The sequence below is a fragment of the Stegodyphus dumicola genome, chromosome 8 (genome assembly GCF_044657685.1).
Source record: "Stegodyphus dumicola isolate Sdum_Otavi_A_Nest chromosome 8, ASM4465768v1".
In the NCBI taxonomy this organism is placed as follows: Eukaryota; Metazoa; Arthropoda; class Arachnida; order Araneae; family Eresidae; genus Stegodyphus; species Stegodyphus dumicola.
Genome location: NC_140775.1, coordinates 56,694,094 through 56,704,069, shown reverse-complemented (window position 1 = coordinate 56,704,069; position 9,976 = coordinate 56,694,094).

Genomic DNA, 9,976 nt, shown 5'->3' with positions numbered 1-9,976 from the left:
GAAATTCAAAATTCCGACTTCCAACTACCCGTTACTACGTTACCCGACTACGTTATTGTACCGTTGTTTTTCATAATGCGAGAAACATTCATGCATTCCTGAAGATTCCTCATTATTTAGTTTTTTTTTTTTTTTTTTTTTTTTTTTTTTAATGTAATACATGGTAATACTGTAATACAGTACTTTAAATGTCATACCTAATATTTTGTGGCAACAGTTTGAAAAGTGAACCAACACAGAAAGCGAAATGACGCAAAATGCCGTTATGAAACTAATAGCCCTTTGAGCTAAAAATGCTTATTTAAAATATAAAAGTCTGAAGAAAGGAATGATATTTCTATAACAAATGACATTGCATGCTTTATTGTTCTGTAAATCTGATAAGCATTAAAGTCGTATTTCGCGGTGTGCTGATTTTAAGTTAAAAATTTTCGTGTGTGTGTGTGCGTGTGTAAAATATAAAACAAAATTATTAAACTTACTTGGAATCACTTGGCAATGGACCTTCAAATTCACATAAATTTTAATTAAGCACATACCCGCTTCAAAGCTACCCTTTGCACCGTTTTGCGCCACTCTGTTGCATGTTAAGTCACTCTTACTGCGACATCTTTAGCCCAGTCGTTACTCAGGATTAACACAAGGACTTTCCTATTATAAATAGAACCGAAGTTAGTACCTACTCGCCTGCAAGGCGGGCGGCATGGGTTCGATTCCGGCCGATGCACCAAAATATTATGTACGCACTAATATGAACTAACCTAATATACGAATGGCGCTGCGTATCTCCGAAGTTCTACGATAATTCTATTTGAGACAAGCAGCATCTACGAGTAACTACGTTTTACGATGAATCCAAATGCCACATCTAAATTTCTATAAGTAGTGGTTCAGTGATAATTCTATGTTCAAAATACTTAATCTAGTTTTAAAAGGAATGTATTGAAATGCCAAACAAATTAACCTAATCTAATGTTGAATCTCATCAGCAGCGTTCGAGCTGCATCAAAACAAATCGAAAGTCAAATTCTCACTGTTGCCATTCCGAGGCAGAGAAAAGTTTCTATTCAAACTGGAACAATACCCATTGCTTTTCTAGCCTGCTCCTGCTTAAATAAACGGCGTCTCTCGTTTCGCTTTCTGAAATGTAAACTGCGTATTTGGAAATTGTTGAGAGCGTTTAGCACAACGAGTATCGTACCAATTTCAAGCAAAGTTGTATTTCTGAATAATTATTCCATGGGAAAATAAAAATGATATTTTAAGTATTAAGCTAGTTGTGTATTTCGCACCATATGTCATCTAAGCAAGCCTTCTCGGCCATTACTAAACAGTGGAATTGATTTCCTTTCCCGCAAAAACTACAACATCGCGTTTATATAGATTCACGTGTACAGTTTCCACTTTTCAATTTGGATGGCAAATTTTAGAGAAGAAAAAAATGATGAAAATGCGTTTGCGAGATAAATTTCACTTCACACATTAGAGCACACACCTATTTCCTACCCTACAATTATTACATTTTGAGCAAAGACAAGCATTTCAGAAATTATTCCAAAATGCAGGAATTTTGTGAAAACTTTTAATAAGAATCAGGAACAAATATCTAATGAGCCATTTAGGACAGAAAATGTGACAATAAATTAAATTCTTTACGCTGAATCTCGTCCGAAAGTTTCGCTCTCATTAATAACGAATTTATGAACAGTTTCTATCGTTCCAAACATCAGACAGCTGATGCTTTAATGCGCAACTAGGCCTGTTCTATCTCAGATGATAAATACTTCTTTCTTTCATGAGCATAAGATGCTAATTTGATTTTGCAAAGTGATAAGAACATTGACGAAGCAACTCTGGATAAGCATCTCTCCAAGACTACCCTATAATTTCGGAATAACATTTTCGTCTCCTTAAACGGTCGACAAATTAGTTACTAAAAAATATGCTCTAATATTCATGAGTGCCATGAGCACTGTCGCAAAACGGAGAAATTATTAATAAGACACAAAGCTACTTCATAGTAGGAAATGGTAATTACAGTCGTTGTGATTCTTGTTGTGTGATAAATTCTCTTTCGAGTAGGTAATATTTTTTTCGACAAGGATGCTTTTTTTAAGGGGGGCAGAGTCGGATAGAGGAATAATTTTGTCACTTTGGGACTATGAGATGGAAGAAAGTCGTTATATATGCTTTATGTATTGCAATTTCTTTCAAATACGCTAGTCCCTGCTTAATTTTCTTCTAATTTTGTCATTTTTCATCGTGCGTTATATCTTTACTGAAGTGGAGCTTTGAAGGACATATGACGATCCCCAAATGAAAAAAAAAAAATTTTTTATGCTTTTCTGAAATAGGAGTTCTTAACAATTTTGCAAAATTCTTCTGAGGTTTACGGCAGTACCTAGAACAGAATATTCCCGACTTTCCATGGTTCAGTTTAACAATTTTTCAACTTTGCGATGGTAGGAAAGCAATAAATATTCATCGATTCTCATACTTAGAATTTTAAACTCTTCCCTTTGAGGTGCAAAATCCCAAAGGGAGGAATCAAAAAAATTTCAAAGGGAAGAATCAAATCTTCAAAATCTTTTTGAACTTAGATGTAAATGTTGAATTGTACTTCAGCTCTTATCAGCTGGTATGAAAGAAGGAAAACCATTGCTCACTTATGTATTACCTTTCCTTTAATCTTGAAAAACACTCACTCATTCGCAATGCCTGTAAAGGACTGGTTTGGGGAGTCTTAAGATAAAAAATTTCTGCCGCTCTTACTGTGGACAAAGAGTTTTGCAAAGATTGCTTGAATCTCAGAAATGGAAGACTCAATACCCTTTACTGTAGTCTGTTACTTTAAAAATGGACACATCAAGATCATTTTCTCGCAAGATCTGCTTCGTAACCATGGTAACATTAACTGTAACAGATAATTCAGTCATCTAACTGTTTTTTAATTCCACTTCAGTTCTGCTTATTGTATTTTGCTTCATTAAAAACGCACGAATAAAGGCTAATGTGAACTACAATCTCAAATGGGGTGAAGAAAATAAGTGTTATGTGGTGATAACAACAAGCATTACGATCGCAAATGAGAAAGGGTCCAGAAAGGCCTTGACGGTATAAGACGGTTTGGTAGAATTACGCTAAGTGAAATTTCGGCTCAACCCTTTTAAGCGGAACAATATATAGCTGAACGACAAATAATCCACTCTCCTCAGTATGCCAAATCGTGAATTATGAAGAACTTTGATAAGGTACCAGTAAAATATTCTGCCACTGAAGAATCAGTCTTTTGCCAACCTGAATCTCATAAGCGAAGAAGGTGAATTAAACAACGACATTTTTTTCTATTTTTAGTATATAGTATTTGTACTAGTTTCTGAAAATATGACCGGTTTGATAAACCAGTGAGTCTAATAAACGACGGGTACTGCAAAACCAAGTTTTTACTGTTTAAATAGAGTTGAAGGAAGGAAGGAAAATACAGACTTTTTGGAATTTATGCATTGCTGCAGAATTTTATTTTTGTTTTTGATGATTACGATAATAGTAAATAAGTACGATAAATAAATTCTTAAACCGATTTACCTAATATAGACTCTAGAAATGCCGTTTATTGACTATAATAATAATTAAAAAAGCTTACCCATCCCCCCCCAAAAAAAAACTGAAAGCTTTCAGATTTTGCATTACGTACAAAGGCATTTTTTTGGGGGGGGGGACGTTTTGTGTGTTACCTTTATTAAATATCATGTTCTTCGCACTTAAAAAATTCAGTTCAACAACAATCATAAAATTCAGTTCAACAGCACTCATAAAATTCAGTTCAACAGCACTCATAAAATTCAGTTCAACAGCAATCATAAAATTCAGTTCAACAGCAATATCGCAAAACAATTTTTAAATCAGCATATCTTTATAATTTCCGGTACACAGCCTCGCGCGCTGGAGATGATCCCTCCTTCCCTGTACAGCGTTGCCATTGCTCGCTTTTAAATCGTTGAGTTTCTTACTCAAAAACTCATAAATACTTTACAAAATACGAAATAGATAATAAAACAAATTCCATATTTAGGCTTCCAGATGCCCATATTCGGGTGGAAACGTTACGTTATTCCAAATTGGATGGCTCTAGGTGCCGTCGCTTTATCACAGTGGGAGTAACATAACATCCATTTATGCAGATTCTTCATTATTTAATTTCTTTAAGTGTAATACAGGGCTGTAATATTTGGTGACAACAGTTTGAAAGTGAACCGACATATATGTATTTTCAACGTAAAATGCCAAAACGAATAATAGCCCTTCTGGGCTAAAAATATTTAATTGTTCCAAAAATGCCAGCATTTTCTGTAAAGGTAATAAATCGCCAGAAAGGAGTCGCACAATAGCAGGTGCTCTACTAATAGTCCTTTAGCCAACAAATATAACAAAAATGTTATGAAGAAGAGCATGTAGGTTATTAATGGCTCGCTTTTTAACACTGATAAGCAATATCTGTGATTACTTGAATGATAAACAGAAAATCTTTCCCTGAGTAGATTTTCAAGAACTTATTTTACCCAGAGACGATTTACTTCTCAAATTGAAATCAACGTAACTTTTCAGGTGTTAGAAAGATAAGGATTTAAGGAAAATCTTATTATAAACAAGTTTTCTGCTTCTTCTTTACATCACGTTCCAGATTTTCGGCAATAAAGAACTACCTATAGCATAGTGTTTCAGGGAAAAAAAAAAAAAAAACTGCATTTCTTCAACTCGTGTTCAGAATCTAAAGTGAAATGTTATCTTTCTGAATCACATTAAGAATGCGAATGAGAATTTTATTTCAGTAGATGAATATTAGGAATGGAGGTTACTATGCTCATTTGTATAATATTTTCTAAGATTCAGAAAATATATTTTTGTCATTAAAACATCTTTAGAGTGTTCTTTTTATAATCTTTAATCGTTCTATTAAGTTATCTTAAACTACCATGCATTATCATTCACGTGATATATCAAATGCTGCCACTGCCCGAAATATAAGAACATGAGTTGACCTTTTATGTGACACGGAAAGTAGTCAATTTCGAGAAAGTTATTGTTCCATGTGACATAAGATCATTTATTTTTCATATTAAAAGTCAGTGATTTTAATGCAATAAAATGTGCTTTTTATTAAAATAAACCTTTGTTTAAGACAACTTATTGATATAATATAAAATTATTTAATTTATAATACATCTAGCAAATAATTCTTGCAAAAATTTGGAAACATTATTGTAATCAATAACATATATTTCTGAAGTCACATATTACATACATAATACAAAATAGTCTGATTTTTTCAAATCGCTGAGTTAAGGAAAACTATAACTAATTCTTTTTCTGCATACATACGTATGAATTAAATCTGTGTTTAATTTCCTTTCAGACCCTGATATTTTAGACGAAATAGCAACAACGTTTCTTAAACATCATCTTATTGTTTAAAAAAAATACCTTTTTTTGGATGAATATTTTCCAGTCTTTCGAATAACCCAAAGATCGAAATTCTGCCATGATTAATTTGATCGTTAAGCAAGAATATATTTACATAAAAATTGTAATAATACTGAAAATGTTTTCATAAAAATATTATTTTAACTTTCTAAATTGATTATATTTTAATCTATGTCAATGAAATAGATTATGAAAAAATAAAGTTTAAATCTTTAAGTAATGTGCCGATTGCTTTTAAATTACTCTATTTATTAAGTAATTACAAGTTAATTATATTAGAAAAGTAAATTAACTATCACTTTTTTAACGAATGGCGACTCTTTGAAGATTGGCTATTGCATGATTCAGAGGAGAATTTTGCACACCAGGAACTCTTGTGAAAGTGAGAGCATAATATAGGTGAAGTTCTGTCCAAAACATTTTGGAGTCTTTGCTAAAAATATTTTCTGCTTCAAAAGAGTTAATAATACTATTACGGGAAAACAAATGAGCAACTTTAATGTTCAACTATCACCAAAAGTAAAGCATAAACCATCAACTAGCTGTTTCATTTGGTTCTCAAAATTCATGGAAGCAATTTGGTTGAAATGAAACCTAAATGGGTATAAACCTTTCAGTAAATTCTGATTATCTCAATAAACCAAGTCTTCCCATTACATGAAAATGGAATATCCAGTCCTCACCTCAATGTTGAGGTATCACCGGAGCCATAGGCCAAAGAGTTTCTAATAATCCAGCATTAGCTAAAAAGATAAACGCAAAATGTTTGAAAATTTAATCCTAACGATAAATATTGAGGTTCTCTGACTAAAAGATGTATTGGCCTCGCCAACATCTTTACTAATATTTGAATATAAAACTTACAATGATCAGATCTATATATCAAGGATAAATTAGTTACAATCTAAAGATGATAATATTATTGTGAATGATTAAAAAATTCAATATAATACAATATTTAGAGAATACATATCATTATACTTTTAATCTTATTCGAAAGACAAGAATATGCATAAACATTTTAAAACTATTAAATATTACAATATTTAGACATAAATTGTATTTTCATTATTATACAGAAATTCCATGAATTTTGACAATTGAGATCGACCCTTTTCTAAGAACAGTAGTTTGCAAAGTAAGTCGAAGTTCAAGTCTTGTGCAAAGAGTTCTTTACGTTTACTGTCCAAGCTCAGACAGTGTAAAATCATATGAAGTGCATTCGCAGAGTCTAAGCCGCAAGAGCAATAACATGGTGAATCTTTAATCTTGAATCTGTTAAAACAACAGGAAAAGGCTCCGTGATTAGATAAAATCTGATTTAACCAAGAAATCATTGAAGTCTTTTCTTTCTGATACTTTAGGAAGAATTTTGAAGGTAGATCTATCAGTTTCTTCATCTTGCCATCGGCGTTGCCACGGGATGGGAGCTTGCTCTTTGTCTTTGCGCACTATTGTGCTGAATGGGATTTTGGAATTAATACAATCAGTAGATGATATTCCTTTCTTAGCAAGTTCATCTGCTTTCTCGTTACCTCGGTAACCGCAATGGCCTCGTATCCAATGTAGTTTTGCTTTAGTTATAAAAAGAAACTTTTTAACTTCTATGATTTATGAGTTTAGAATATCAAATTTTGCCAAGGATTTTAATACTGCTTGGCTGTCCGTATATAGTTGGGCTTTGTACTTGTGATCTTTAAGCCATTGGAGAGCTGATTTCAACGCTTGTGTTTCCGCTTGATATACGGAACAATTGTTATCTAATTAGTAGGAATGCTCTGCTTGTAAAGTACCATTCCAGCAGACACAGAATCCAGCTCCTATGCCTTCAACCTTCTTTGACCCATCCGTGAATAATTCAAACTCTTTATTAGTAGGAAGGTGGTCGTTCCATTCGTATGTCTTGATCAGTGCTGGATAAGTATACCATTTGTGTAGTTGAAAGTCGAGATCGTCTTTGCGAAAGTTAATATCTTCAAATGAGAAGTCTGACCATCCTTTTTTAGTTCTTTGAATTGCACTTTCCTGATCTAATTTAATATCCAGTGGAATTAGGCCTGCCAAAATCTGCAGAGCCCATGTTGGGACTGTTTTATAACTTTTAGTCATAGCTAGTAAAGCCACTCTTTGAATAGTATTGGCTTTATTTCGCATTTTTACTGTTGGTGGATGCCACCAAGCGGCACATGCATAAACTGAAGTCCTTTCGATTGCTCGTTTATATAATTCTTTCATAACCGCTTTGGACAAACCAGAATATTTCATCAAACTGTTAATTATTTTGCAGACCTTGGTTTTTATATAATCCAGATGGGGAAGCCAAGTTAGGCATTCATCTATGATGATTCCCAAATATTTTATTTGTTTTTGGCGTTTAATAGTTATGCCGTTCAATTTTATGGTTGGGGCAGAATAAGAAGAGCCCCTCTTTTTAATTGTAATGAACATTGAACTGGACTTCTCCGGTGAAAAGCTAAGTTTGCTAGTAGTTGCCCATTCTGTTATTTTAGTTAGGGCATAATTTGCTCTATTTTGAATTTGTTGATGTGTTGATCCCGTCACGATGATCGTCAGCGTATGCTTGAATTTGAACACCTTCTCCGTAATCTATTCTTAAAGCTGTATTCATCACTATATTCCAAAAGAGGGGTCCAAAGTTTGAGCCCTGAACACATCCCTTTTCTTGAACGTGAAGGAATTGCTCATTATTAATTTCGTATACTATTTAGCAATTATCCAGCATAGATTCAATAACTTTATATAGGTTGATAGGACATAAGAGAGATCGTAATTCATTCAATACGTAAGGCCACCAAATATTATTAAATGCACTTTTTATATCAAGAGATATAATATTCGTGTAGCAGTTATTCCTTCTATTTGCTTTGACTGCATTTATGATATCTTTGATTGCATCCTTAGAGCATACCCCCACAGTAAATCCATATTGTTTTTGGCTAATTTTGCCATTAGAGAAGAGATATTAATTTAATCTATTAGTAATCAACTTATCAAAAACTTTACTCCACGTATTTAATAAAAAAATTGGTCTGTAAGCTTCGGGGAGTTCGGAGTTCTTTCCTTCTTTGGAGAAGAGAACAAGTTTTGCTGTTTTCCAGCGTTCTGGGAAGATACCTCGTCGTAAGAGTTCATTATAAGTTCAGTATGCAAAGTTGGATTGGCATAAAATACTTCAAAGGTGATCTCTTTGGAACATTATCCAGTCCTGGAGCTTTACCAGAATTTAAGGATTTAATAGCATATTCTACTTCCTGTCTAGTAAGCAGGAGATCTTGTTTGGCTCCATAGCGTCTTTTTAATTGAGTTCTGATTAACATGTGTTCTGGAGAGTCATTGCCACTATCATCTGCTGGGAAATGATGTTCCAGATGTATTGTCCCATCAATTGTTTGAGTTTTAGTAATGTCCGGTTTTTTTCAACGCTTTAATTTGGAATGGTAAAAAAATATTTCCTTTTGCAATGTCATAGTGCATATTAAAAGGTGATTTGGGATCGATATTTTCTAGATGAGTTTTCCAGCATGTTCTTTTGGATCTTAGTAATTTTCGTTTGTATTTTGCTAAGTCCTTTTTATAAATTTGTTTAAATTGAGCTCGTAATTCTTCATCTTGAGCGCATCGCTGATAACGCTTCCTTTCAGCCAAGATTGTTTTCCTCATTATAGATCATTTTTGTGCCCACCATGGAACTCCTTTATGTTGAGTATTGAGGATTTTTTTTTTTTTTTTTTTTTTTTTTGCTTTTATTACCGTCTCACATATTTCTTGTATTTTTTGAGTCCATGTTTTTATTAGTTCATTTAAATTAACCGTATCTTTAATAAAAGAAAGAGTAAAAACAAAACAAAAAAAAAAAAATTTCAGAAAAAAGTCTAAGATCAATTGTGAACGTGGTTTGTGCGTAGCTCCATTCATTATCCATGAGGAATTAAAAATAAATCCTATTCATGACCAAATGTTAATTACTGTTCATAACGTTTTCGAGGAAGCAAAGAACTCGCTTTATTCTGCAATTAAAGAACTCACCGAATATGATCTTTCAATAGAATAATTTGTAAATATTGTGATCTATTCATCACAATGCACATTGGTGGTAACGGTAAACGGGAATATAATTTTACAATTTTTTTTTTTACTTACTTAATTCAAATTTACCTGCAATAATTGCTTGCTTGACTTTGTCACTACTGATTCTTCCGCCTTCGGGTGTGGTGCGTAGCCTCTTAATTACTATAAGTACCATGAAAGGCCTTAAGGCGCATTTTGATTTACTTGCAAAAACTCAAAGTAGTTCATGCCAGCAGCAAAGTGATGATCCATCCGTCCATAATCCACAAATGCTGAGTATTAGCTGTTATTTTCAATTCTTACGTTATGGATGTTCTAGATATTATTGAAAAAAAAATTCGCTCTTTATAAAGGTTATCAGTATGGAATTGGAAGTAGAAATAACGAAAATGTAGTTTATTGGATT